Raw genomic sequence first — 14097 nt, 5'->3', positions numbered from 1 at the left:
TGACAATTTCGTCAGGAATGTCGTATTAATCTCATGACACATGCATTACATTTTCATAGTTTACCAGTTTCGTCATGAATTCCATATTAATATCATATCATTTGGAACAATTTAACATTTCATTCTGAGGCTTGGAACTATGGTTATAAAACTAAAACGGTTTCCTGCACAAAAATAATATACGCTGTTTTGCAATGAAACGTATCTTAAAAACTTTTATAGATATAATCCATGAAATATCAGGCCTTATTAATGAATATATTGATCTTTATTTAATGTAACCGATTGGGGATCAAAAGCAGCCTATGTTATCACAACGTTATCGATGCTGTTTAAACTTGCAGAAGAAACTTCAGTAACATTTTGTATGCTAAGGCTGGCTTGATGAAAGTTTCCTGTAATTCGAAACAGCTCAAGCGGAAAGACGATGATAAATGACAGTGATACTGAATATCTGAATTATTGTCAAGGATAATAAATAAACTTTCCTGTGATGGAATTTTATGAAACATATCTTTTAAAATTCTCTAAAAACTGCAGATTGATAAGGACTATCCATTGTTCTTCATTTTTACTTGAAACTCTATTATTTAAATTATGAATAGCTCGGTGTCGTTTATTATTAAATAAAACAAAATATTTATTTTATTTTCGATTGAAAATAATCATTTAATTTAACATCTTGCGAAATTTAAGCTAAATCACTGCTGAATTTGCATTTGTGTTCACTTGCTTAACTTGGCCATTGTTACTGATAGATATCGTGCGCGTCATCAGGAAGTGCAGTTTTTGGTTATACAGTAGACGATTGCCGTAAATGTTATCGTTCGGATTATTAGTATATATTTGCAAATGTCCCGCCCGTATGTGTACGAAAACATGAATGATACATCATTGATTGTGATCAACGATTCGGTTATTATTATCAAACTATTACAGAATAAATTTTGTAAAGTGAGTGGTTTAAATCACCAAACAACAGGGTTTCGATTTCAGCCAACCGTTTAAAATTAGACAAGAAAGCAACCTTAGTTTGATGTAGTATACTTTGATTAACTCTATTGATTTTGTGGGTGATCAGGCACAAGTTTTACTTTTTCAGGAGATACAAAATATTTTCAGAAAATGTCTCGTTGAAAACCATAATATCGCTGAAACCATCTATGACAAGTTGAGCTGCTTTTTGCGTTTTTTCGATTTTTTCCCCCTCTTAATTGAAAATTTTGCTTTGGTATGTTGTCTTCCCGTGAGGGATACCTTCAGAATATAAAGATTAGGAGTACAATGTCAGCCAAATATTTTAAAGAAATGTTATGAACATTTCACAAACATTTCCATTTTCTAATTAAAATGCTGTTGAAAGTATCTATTTATATGTTTCTAGTTATATTTACATTAAATTAGTTAAGTTCTATTAGCATTTAAAAGAATATTTTTCCTCGTCGTTTAATGTTACCGTTCGGTTAAGGTTATGAAAATAGCCTTGGACAAACGCAATCACGTTGAGTGGGACCTACTGTAACACACTGTGTTGTTTTCCTTATAACAGACGTAAGGGGCCCACCAGCGGCCGAGCGGTAAAAGCCGCTGAACACTGGTAGTTCGTTCCGGGGTTCCGGCGAACGGGCTGACTGCATGGGCGCTTTCGTGGTTTTCCCCACGTGTAACGTGGATACGAACCAGGTTCCCTTAAAAAGACATCCACGGGGCATCCCTCCCTTTCCGTGTAGTGCCTAAGGGCGGAGCACGTAGTAAATAAATAAAAAAAAAACAGACGTAAGGTCTAGATTTAAGCCCTAATGCTTAACTGTTGATCGCCCATTATATGGAAAAACTACATTACCCATATAAGAATCATTATTAAATACGGATGGGTGAATGAATATATGTGGTATATCCACACCTTTTAGTGATCACAGACTTTGATACTAGTGATGGCAATGCGATTTTGCCTAAATCTCTCTCAGTTTTTAGAAAATTTATTTTGAAGTCCCAGAACATATTCCCTTGTGTCCTGTCACATTATTTCTGATTTTAATTGCTTAGCAATAAATAATTTTTATTGATTTATTTATAGGGTTTGATTGCTTTAATGTATATTTACAAAATGGAAATTTAACGGAAATGCTTCATGAACGTCTTTGAAAAAGGGATAGTGGTAGTGTAAGTTTCTTATATAGAATGCACTTAAAGGTCTTGATTTAGTTAACGATACATTGCCGTCTTAAAAACGGCCTATTAGTAAATTTACAGACCTCGCTTCCTTTTTTTTTCAACATCAAACTCTCGAATATGCTTTGGAGTAGATGGATTTCAAGTGTATCCGGTATAGCACTACTGTCATGTTAAGCTTACCCAGGTCGAATCTGGGAATGAGCAGCTTCCTTTGTTCTAATACTTTGGACACATCTACAAGGTGTCTCAAAAGGTAGTTGCCAAACTTGAGGTCAAAAGATCGTTGACACACTGGTCTTTCATACCATAACAAACAAGATTTACGCAGGAACTTGTATCCGAAAATACAAAAAGCGACAGCTAGAGGGGCAGTGTTCGCAGGCTTATGGGAGAATGGGAAGCAGGATCATTTCAGGCGAGAACGTTGCAAGAGATGGATGAATCGGTTTACTAACTCAGAATTGGCCGATATGCATTACCTGAAAGGTGCCGCTGACCAGTCACTTGGCCATCGCAATCGCCGACCTGACTTCTTTGGATTCCTACATGTGGGGACACATGAAGTCCATGGTATGCGAGATGATCGTAATATTGGATATGGATCTCGTCGCCAGGATCGTGGAAGCGGCGGCTGGTGTCGTTACACACCTGCCCATTTTGAACGGATCCGTGAATCTATGCGTCGACATTGTGAAGTGTGCATTGTGGCGAATAGAAGGAGTTTTTAACATCTTATATCAATCAATCATGTTCTTTAATAAAAAATCATATTAACACCTCTTTGGACTTACTTTCTTTCTTCCCCTCTACGCTTGCGAACTTTGCCCTCTAACGGTCACAGTCTGCATTTTCGGACATAAGTTCTGATGTAAATCTTGTTTATCATGGTGTGACTGACCAGTATATTAAGTTTGGAAACGACCTATTTGAGGCACCCTGCATTTATTCTGTAGTCATAACAAAAGTAATCTGAAAGCATGTGTAAAGGTAAAAAATAGTTTTAAAGGGGAAAAAATCACAGGTGAGAAGATTTTAAGAAATATTCAAGACAATAACAGGAAAATTATAGAACTAATAGAAGAGCAATCGAGACAGAATATGAAAATCTCGTCATCACGTTTCTTATCAATAGAATGAACCGAATAGATAGATTTTAGTGTCCCACTGCAATACTACGGTCACAAACTTTCCTGTCTTACAAATGCGTCAAGTGTTTTCATTGCAGGGATAAAGCTTTTATGACCGCAATGTACTCAGGAGTTTTGCACCGATTCCTTCATAGGAGAAGCGTGAACACAGTGGAAAATATGCAACAAAGACCTTCAGTTGGAAATCTCACTGAAATTCTTTGGATACGAAGACCAAAGACCATCTATAGACCATGAAGTGATATTTTCTGTTAATATTATGTTAGCAATAATATTTCAGTGTTCAAGGGTCGCTTAAGAAATATTAAGAAATAAACGCAATGTGTTAAAATATTATGAAATTATGCATTTATTCAATTTTATACCATTTCCTTTCTTAAATCTTATTTTGATGTCATGAAAAAATCACCAAAGAAATTAATTTATTTCACCTACTCTTTTGACATTCGTTGCAACATTTCTAATAAAAAATTGCCTTTTATATTTTCAATATGAAGTCGCATCTTATTAATACATTTTCATTTAGCATGGTTTCTCAGTTTCTTTCAAACAAATCTGAAAATTAATTTTTTACTATTCCTCGATTTACTATTTCTTGAAAGTTTCGCATCTATGTACTTGCGGAAACACTACCATAACCAACAGCAACTTTTTTTCAGAGTTCTATAACGATTTGTTTTATCTAGTGTTTAATTTTACTCAAGTGCCCTTTCTTAGTGATCAAACGAATTATTGCAGAATTTCATCAAAATGAAGGTCACAAAATCTAATCTTCCAAATGAAGGTCTTTTGGAAAATCTAACATAATTTAGCGAATTTTAGTGTTTTTCTTAAAGCACTATTTTTCAATCATTTAGAAGTTGTTAATAATGGCGAATTTTTTTAATCAAAAGATTTAATCCATCAATGCTGGAAGTTCGCGGATTAAGCTTTGTTATTTTTGGACGATTTTAAGCTTTGTTAGGTCGAATTTCAAAATCAAATAAAAATTTAAACGAACTAATTTAATCTTACAGCAACATAAAGATCGAAAAAACTTGAAAAGAAATGGATGTCATGCGTGCTGCATTGTTATTATGCTGATTGCAAAGAATAGTTTCCTACTTTCAGAGATAGTGGTTTTCTTTTTTTTCCTCGTTCCGTATACTAAGAAGTATCAAATGAAATACACAAAATCTTTTTTTAACTAAACGGTTTTAATTAATGCATTAAAAATTTTAAAAAATATGAATTATAATAAAAAATAAAATTAGGACGAAAAATAAAGTCATGAGACTCTTGTATAAGAATTATGTTCGGATGTTAGCAGAGTTCCAAGGTTGATAATAGTGATAGTATGAAAACGACTTGCATTTTTTTTTTTTTAATCCAAAGGCCGGGCCCTCAGCCAGCTTCATCTTGGCCACTACTAAAGCCAAAAGTGGTGGTCACTTTATTATGGAGGCTTCCAATAGGTGGGCCACCTTTACCGCCTATGAAGGGATGGACAGTTACATCCATGCCCTCTCCGGGATTCGAACCCAGTATCGCAGTCGGCTCCTCTCACCACTAATATCGTCTGGGCGGCGAAATGACTTGCATAAAAATAGTTATATTAAATTCGCCTAACCTTTTTGACAATTTTGATTTATCTGTCATTATAGGCAGCTATACGATTTATTTTAAGTCGAATAAAACCAAGAATAGAAAACTGAAAAATAATTATTTACTTTTTAGCGCATACTTTTGATTTATTAGCCATTGCCAATAGCCTCACGATTTTATTTTGAATGGCTATTCACGAGAACAAAGCATATCATGAGAACTAAAAGAAAATATTATTTAACTGTAAGTACATATATCGAAATCGAAGTAATTTAAAGCTTTTGTTACGCATATTTTCTTTATAACACTTTCTGGTAAATTGTGCTGTTGATTTGTATTTTTATGCCTTCAAAATGGAAACAAACTACAAGGTGCACCCATGAAATAACCGAATAGTTTCTTGTAAATAAAAAAAAAAAGTTACTAACCTTCCGATAAATTTATCTTTTTGAAAATAATCGTCGGAGGAGTCTATATAATTTTCCAACATTTCTTCAGATCATCGAAACGCATTTTATACGTGTTGGAACTAATCATTCTCAAAATATGATTAACATTTGATTTAATATCAGAGGCGTTTTAAATCATTTATTTCGATTTCAAATTCAAATCAGAGACGTTTTTAAGTTTCCTTTCATGGTCAGCTTAAACTTCGGAAAAAAAAAAAAAATCAACCGACGATAGGTCAGGAGAATATGGTGTAATATTTATTACTGCCGTTGAATACTTAGCAAGATTATGCTGACAATGCTCTATGGGGTCTAGCATTCGTGTAAAAGAAACTATAGCCCAGAATCAAAAGGTTTCTGTCTAACTCGCCTTATCCTGTTTCAAGAATAGTAATTAATTAATTAATTTTCAAAGAAAGTTCTTTGCAATCAAAAAATGCAATCAGCGTCACCTTAGCCTTTGCTTTCGACATCCGAGCTCTTTTTTTTTTTTTTTTTTTTTTTTTAAATGGGAAAAGATGGCCTTTTCCACTGTGCATTTTATCTTTTTGTTTTTGGGTCGTAATGAAGACGCCAGGTCTCATCTTCCGCTGCGATACACTTTAAAAAACTGTTTTAAAAATTGTTGTCCTGTCTCCAAGTAATCAGCAAATCTCCACAGCAAGCTTCTTCTTTTTGATGTTCTGTTAAAATCTGATTCACAAACTTTCCTCATTTTCAAATTTTTAATTAACTTTAATCTACAGCTTTTATTTGCTTATCTCAAGCACGTCTGAAAGTTGTTGAATTGTTACACGTCTATCAGATTTTACCAAAGAACGAATTTTCTCTATGCTTTCCTCATTCTTTGTAACTGAAGGACACTTTATCTTTGGTTCATCTTCAGTGCTTTCGTGCCCATGTTCAAAAGAGTTATACTAATCATACATTTATGTTCTTCATAATAAAATGCGTCACTTATACTGTTCGAATCATGTGTAACATTTCGGTAGCAGATTTAGCTAATTTGTAATAAAGTTTAATGTTATAACATTTTTCCATCTCAAAGCAGTTTTTTTGTGTACAATGTAAATACTAAAATGAAAATGTCTGCATCGCTTTGATATGAAAACGTCAAAGCAAACAGTTTAAACTAGCTTTAACAAGAGTCGGCATTAACTATTCTAAACATACATTTATTCTTTCACACTTTTAAAATATCGTTTGGTCTTTTAATTTGTTGTCCGATTTCTTTAGGGACGCAACTTTAAAACAAAGAATTAGTATGATGAACGTAATAGACGCGTTTGCCTTTCACCTGTATGCATTTAATTAAAAAAGAAGACATGTGACCAAAAAATTATAGCAACAAGTTGTAGAGAAGTTAGGATTTTTTGGAAGCAGGTAAAATGAAAAGAGCAATCGCCTTTGCCGAGAATCAAAACACGGACCTCTGGAATACCAACCCAGCGTGCAGAACCACTACACCCCGAAGGCACGCTAGGAAGGCGGGAGAAATACCTTACACACTCCCCCTTTTAAAGGGCGACTGGGGTTTTTAGGGGACCCAATCGCTAAATCCTGGGTGGAGAGAATCATCATTCACCACCCTTTTAGTTCGGGCGCCACTGTAGAGACATTAGGATTTTTTTGGAAGAAAGTAAGATGAAAAATGAGCAATCGCCTTCGCCGTGAATGGAACCACGGACCTCTGGAATACCGGCCCAGCATGCAGAACCACTACACCACGAAGGCACGCTAAGAAGGCGGGAGAAATACCTTATATTGTAAATGGATGTTTTGCATTGAAAAGGAACAAAAAAGTAGTAAATATTCAAATATGGCGCATTGGTTAAAGCAATGATAATAATATATAAAGTATTTATATATAAAGAAAAATTAGATAGGCAATTGTTAACAGCAGAGTTTGTCTGTAAAAGTTTCCAAAGATTAGTCTTTTGAGAAATGGTAATACCATAGGAGTACTATTCTTTTACTGAAAATTATTCTATGTGAAGAAAAAAATGAAAATCTCTTGGATAATTATTCACTACAAAACCTTTCAACAAAAATCTCACTCAATGGTACTGCTGATAATACTTGATTCTACTTCATAAACAATGCTTTGTTCTGAAATCAGACTGACTATATAAGTTATAGGATCACATTTGCTCGGGTAATGCTATTTTAGTCAAATAACCCTAACAGACATGAAGCAAATTACCGGTATGTCTGTGAACAAAGATAAAGACTTCAGAAGATTAAACTAAACTTTTTAGTCAAGCAGGCTTTTGGAACATAAAAGTTCTCCTTTGTGATACAAATTCCACAACTTGTGGTGATGCAACATAAAATAGAACAGTCCACAGGAAGGAATTGAAAATTAAATAGAACTTGGCTTACTAACTCTACTAGAGAAACGGAAGTACAATTAAAGAATTAAAATTAAAGCGTCTTATTAGGGCCAAATCAGAATTAAAGTGTAGTAAAGATCCGCGTCATAATTAAAGTGTCAGCAGAAACAGAAAGCAAAGCCGAATAATTATAATTATCAACTGGCAGAAAACTAACAACGTAGAGCGTACGGGATGCCAGAAACACACACTGTCTTAAAATTCAGAAACCTCAGTTTAGTATTACTGTAAAAAAGTAGACTTAAAATTCCTCCATGACAAAAACTATGTAAAATAAACTCTCTGTATTTGCGAAAAATTGTAAGGAACCAGTATACCCGAAATGTATGAAACACTTTCATTCATAATTTCCCTTTCCCATTTAACGGCTATATATGATGGCTTTTTTTTTTTCTTGTATTTTTATTTTATTTTTTATTAGCTTTATTACGGGTTAAAAATCGAGTCTAAAAACTCGATTTTATGTGGTCTTCTGTAAATGCGTTGTTTCACATTTCATTCAAATCTGTTGCCATTCGGAAAAACATAAGAAAAATTAATTCATATTTCATTGTCTGCTAAAGATAAACAAACTAAATTATTTAAAAACAATAGATGCAGTTCTCAAAAATATTTTTAAAATTTTTAACATGATTGATTTAAACAAAAATGCATTCATTTCATAAAACACCTTAATACTTTTATATCTTTTTACTTTTTAACCTTATTGATTAAAATAAAGATGCTTTTAATTCATGACACATCTAATTAAAAGTATTAAATAGTTTTATTAACCTTAATGAATATTCATTTAATGTACTGAAAAATGTTTCGTTATTTCACCTGGGATATTTATATTGATAAGCTCTGCTGATAAATCATATTGAACTTTAAAGTAGCCCTTTCGGGCGAACACTAAAATCTGAGCCCTTTCAAATTCTCCCCCCTGACTCTTTGAATTGTTGCCGACATGCAATTATTGAAATGTAATTAAACAATAAAGGAATTAAAAAATAACAACGGAAAGATATTTTTAAAAAATATGAAAGTTTTCAGATTTTATATACATCCAAAGGGGCGATTTTTAATGTTTTATGTCTTACTTTATTTATTAAATATCATGTTCTTCAGACTTAATCTTAAAATTCAATTCAACAGCAATATCAGAAATTATTTAAAAAGAGTACATCTTTAGAATTTCTGATACACAGTCTAGCGCGCTGGAGATTTTTTTTTTTTTTTTTTTTTTTTTCCGTACACTGTTGCCTTTGCTCGCTTTGAAATCGATAAGATTGTTAATCAAAAAGTGCGTTAAAGTCACACAAAACATAAAACAGATAATAAAACAAATTCCAGATTCCAAATTTGGGCTTCCAGATGCCCATATTCGAGTGGAGGACTACGTTATTCAAAATTTGATGTCTCTAGGTACCGTTGGATTTTCAGAATGCGAGAAACATACATACATTCTTGCATATTCTTCATTATTTAATTTCTTTAAATATAATGCAGGACTCTGTTATTTGGTGGCAACAATTTTCAAAGTAAAACGCCGTTTTATAGCGGAGGATGCAAAAAGCGAAATCGAAATTAATAGCCCTTCTGGGCAAACTGACCCTTTGGGCTAATAACCGCTTGGACTTAAAAATTTCTTTCCTGTAGAAGTCAGGATCCGAATGTTTAGCTAAAATATAAAAAGTTAGTCTTTCGTAAAGCGTCTGTAGCTATTACTCGTATATATATATTAGGACTCGGAACGTGAAGCAGGAACCGTGCGTCATGCATCTTGTATGCGATCTTCCGTGCGTGATGTAGATTTTCTATTCGCCGGATATGTGAGTGTCTGGGTTCAGGATTTCGAACACCTTCTTTAATGACGATTATTGTCTGTTTTTGTTCTTATTTGTAAAGCGCTTCCGACCACCCATTGCTATGTGATTTTCCGTCGTCTAGGTGTATTCTGTCTCTCAAAAAAGTTTGTAACCATTTTGCTGAAATACCCTATATATATATATATATATATAAACGAAGTTTGACTTAAATTACATTAGTAGCGGCGGTAAATTTTTATGATACAGCATGACGCACGAAATGTCTTACACTAAATGACACATAAAGATTTTAATATATAGAATATTGCAATAAAGAGCGTATAAAGGTATACTCATTGGAATGTGCAGGATGCACATACGTTCAGTATGTCGTTTTCGTTAGCGTATAACTCTTCGCACAGAGTGGAATCTCAGATATGCGATACTCTAATAATCATTTGAAGAAAGTCGCAGTGGTAGCTCTCAGTTTAAGTCCATTTGTTAATATTCTCACAGAAAGATGTATGGCTTATCTTCGAGGATTTGTAGCAGCAACACTGAATCACCTGAAAATTTTCTGGATATCAACGAAATATCACGCTGATATTCTGGATATCAAAGAAATCAAAGCTTCCGTACAGAATATCCAGAATTCCATATAGTAAACCTTAATATTCAGAATACTTTTATGAAGGCAAGTTCAGACCTGGAAATGATCTGGATTTCTGCGTGGATGTTCACAAATCTCTGACCGCCGTGAGGATAGTTGTTCCACCTTGAGGTTCCGTTCACAACGAACAAGTTACAGAGCAACAAAGGGAACGTATAGATGTCATGAATATTATCTCGCTATCTACCCTTGCATATTCCAGTGAGTACTTAAGTACCAAACTTTATATAATAATCTACAATTTTAAATAGTAAATACGGAATACATAGATATTTACTTTATATAATAATCTACAATTTTAAATAGTAAATACGGAATACTTAGTTTTATCATATTATCAAGAATTATCCACTTTTCTTCTTTTTAAGAAGAAGTCAAAAAATTTCTTAGTTTTAAAACTTTATTGTTTAAATTTAGTTTTGATTACATAGCTTGTTTCATAGTAAATGCGTGTAATGAATAAATGTAGTTATAATAATAATTTAAAATGTAGAAATTAGAGAGTTCTTAATAAATATACATACCTGTAGTTATAGTTTCGTGTGCCTAGATAAATTACATATAACTCGTGTGAAAAGCGTAGTAAATCCAGAAAAAGACTCCAAATGCTACTTGTAGATAGTTCGTTACTCATATGTAGCTAATTCCTTGACTTTATTATTTGTCCTTTTATGCAACACAAAAGTAATTTTAAGGAAATTTTCAAGTTTCCTATTATCTTATGACGTAAAGATTACAGTATCTAGTTAATCAAAGCAATGGATTTTTTTCCTTAAAATAAAACAATCATGCCATCAGTCTAAAAAATAATAATAAAGAAGAAGAAAAAGAAAGAAATTAATAGCAATAAAATTATAAACATAAATTTTGAAGAAACTTTGTATTTACAGAATTTACCTTCTTCCTGCATCATAATTCGTGATTGTACTTCCAATCATGGAACCTAGAAAGCTAAACAAAAAGTGTAATTAATTTAAAAGATCTCATTTTTAAAAGATAATAAATAAAATATTCTATAATTTTATATGATTCAGAATGCTTTCTTTCTGAGTAATATAAAATCCCATTTACAGCACAGAGATATAAAATCTTATCCTTTTGAGGAAAAGGATCAGTGCAGCAATTGCAAATGATGCGTTCTTCTAGTATAGCAGACGTTCTTACAATATAACTTCGATGTGATTCCTGCTATTAATTCTCTATTCTTACAAAAATAAAAAAATTAAAAAGAAATAAAGTATTAAGATTTAAAATATTTTCTTGACTATAAAATTTAATACATTGCAACTGAAAGAAAACAATATAATTACTTAAACTTTAAGGAGGACACAGAAATTAGAGGATAACTGAAAGAAAATATCTGGAATTTTCGTCTTTTATGTTTATTACCTTACTTCATTAGTTATGTCTATTTCTTTATAATATAAACACATTGTTACGTGTTTTCGTAATGAATTGAATGCACGCAAAACAGCTGGTAGCTTGATGAATTTTTTTCCCAAAACAAACGCTTTACAGTTCTGAAACTTTCCCCAAAAGTAATCATACAGCTCTTCTCAGTATGAAAGTGCACAATCAGTAGTCACCACTTCAAACTACTAAGAACGTTTAACACAACGCAATAGAAAGTGCATCTAATGAGCGAAGCTCACACGGAAATCTCTCATTACGCCAAACTCAATCTGAAATAAAAGGTGCAAACCAATACTCTTTTCTGTCTTATAAGTTTTCTCCGGTGGCCAAGAAATTGCCAGTACTTTCGATTTCTCGAAATTGCTAGAAAGCACACACAGTTACAGTTAATGGGGCCGGATATGATTACAATTACATAGTGATAGACCCAGTTAGAGTTAACACAAGGGTCGGATCAAAATACTGTCAGATAAAGGCCAATATTGATGACATTTGGCTACTTCTCGCCGAATTTCCTGCAAAAATTAATCGCCAAATTCATTGCCAGCTTGGCGCTATACAGTGGAACCTCGAGGTACGAGTTTCATTCGTTTCAGCATGGAGCTCGTATAGCGAATTTCTCATATCTAGAAACAAACTTCCCATTGAAAATAATGGAAATCCAGCTAATCCATTCCTCACTCCCAAATATCTCATTACCATCTCATCTTCAGTACACGTGTTTTTCGGAGAAGGTTCAAGTACAGATTCTTAGCCTTAGCTCAAATAATAGCTTCCAACATCGAATCGCCTTTTAAATGCTTCTCATTAATCCACACCAATAACAGCTTCTCAACATCTTCTAGGAGTTCTGGGACGGCGCTTGGAAGTAACGGCGACTCCTTTGGCCACATCGAGTTTCTTAATTTCTTCCCTCTTCAGAATAGTGCAGATCGTCGATGTCGAACGCATTTGCCAATTCCATCACTTTTTACACCACGCCCTTATGCTTATCTATGATTTCTTTCTTAATTTCAACGGCCATGGCTTCCTTCTTTTTTCGCAGCACTATCTGAGGCAACAATCTTCTTGGGAGGCATCGTGAAATAATTCTTTTCACGTTAAATATAAAAATCAATTAGCTCACAAGCGCATCCCATGTGTAACGTGTATACAAGCCAGTTTCCCTTAGAAAGTCCTCCACGAGCTCATCCCTCTCCTTAGATAGCGCTCGAAACTTTGCCGTAATCACATAAACCATAAGCCATGCTGGGTAATTTATCATATGTGGCCAACTCACCACTTTAAGCATAATGGTTTTGTTTAAACTACAGGATGTGGGAATCTGATTTTTATGACAGTGTTATGAAGTAATTATTCAGAATACGTGCAAATACTGTTGTTCTATCTCTGTCTATTTGCGAAAAGAACTAGAATATGTGCAAACAATGTTAATAGAAAGAAGATGTTATGCTGCAATTTATTGAAACATATTTTTAACGTCTAAAATTAGTTTATATTATAATTAATCCAGTCGAGTAAGTTTCAGATTAACGTGCTACAAAACAGAGATATCAGCTTGGCGAATTTTACTTATTATGCAATTTTTAAGTTTAGGGAAACAGTGTAGTCGCTATATTCAGGTTGTAGCACCCATTTTGAACTTTGTGTATTCTTAAAGAAAAAACCGTGGTCATTAGATCGGGAGATCGAACCATTGATTCCAAACCACAAAACCAAATCGAAGAATATCGTTTCAGGAATATTCATGCTTCATCTTGTTCTATGTGTAAATGAATACGAGACAAATTTCCTTAAAAGATCCTACACGAAAACATCCCTCCCTTCGCCTTCTTTCTTTGCCATGATATAAATAACCCAGTCAAATTCTTTTTATCCCTTCGGTAACCTTATCGTACTGAAAATAAGGGCGTAACCTTATATATAGTATATAGTACTGAAATCAACCCATAGTGATAGCATTGTTGTTCTCCATTAAAACGTAAGGACTTCAATATACCAAATACAGATACATCTCTCTACTATTAAGGTGTTTCCAATCCATTTGATTTCTCAGTTGAGAGGCACCAAATGCCTAGTTCGATTTATTGTCTTAAATGCCCCCAGAGCTTTTCTACGGAGATACACTAGGTTTAAAATTGTATTATTCCGCTGTTTCGCTGTTTTCAGAAGCTAATTCATGCCATAATTTGAAAAATTTGGCGAATTGATATCGTTGTGTTGTAACGTGTGTTCTGCGAAACATTCATGCGCAACTGTGATATAGTATGCATTGCAATTGAAACTACGTTTCTAAAGAAACTTTTAAAACTTAAATGCATCTCAGTAAACTGCAGCAAATAATTTCCCTTTTTAAACAATGATCATGTATATTTCTGCCCCATTTAATCATAACATTGTCACCATAGCCATCCTATTATCATAACCTATTAATGATATGTAATGAAGTTATGTAGTGTAGGAATAATGAGAATT

General features: G+C 33.4%; 1 protein-coding gene across 4 annotated transcripts in view; it reads right to left on the bottom strand.

Moving 5' to 3' along the window:
- LOC118204727 (long-chain-fatty-acid--CoA ligase 1-like) overlaps positions 1–10887 on the bottom strand; it is a 132621-nt gene extending 121734 nt beyond the window's left edge. For 3 of the 4 annotated variants that reach the window (XM_035377025.2, XM_085824161.1, XM_035377024.2), the window contains exon 1: positions 10734–10887. The gene's annotated coding sequence lies outside the window, so the exon portion shown is untranslated. The remainder of the gene's footprint in view (positions 1–10733) is intronic. The other variant, XM_085824160.1, reaches the window with a different exon arrangement.
- Positions 10888–14097: the final 3210 nt, after the last annotated feature.

Source organism: Stegodyphus dumicola, chromosome 9, assembly GCF_044657685.1.
Source record: "Stegodyphus dumicola isolate Sdum_Otavi_A_Nest chromosome 9, ASM4465768v1".
Lineage (NCBI taxonomy): Eukaryota > Metazoa > Arthropoda > Arachnida > Araneae > Eresidae > Stegodyphus > Stegodyphus dumicola.
This window is presented reverse-complemented; position numbering and strand designations above follow the sequence as displayed.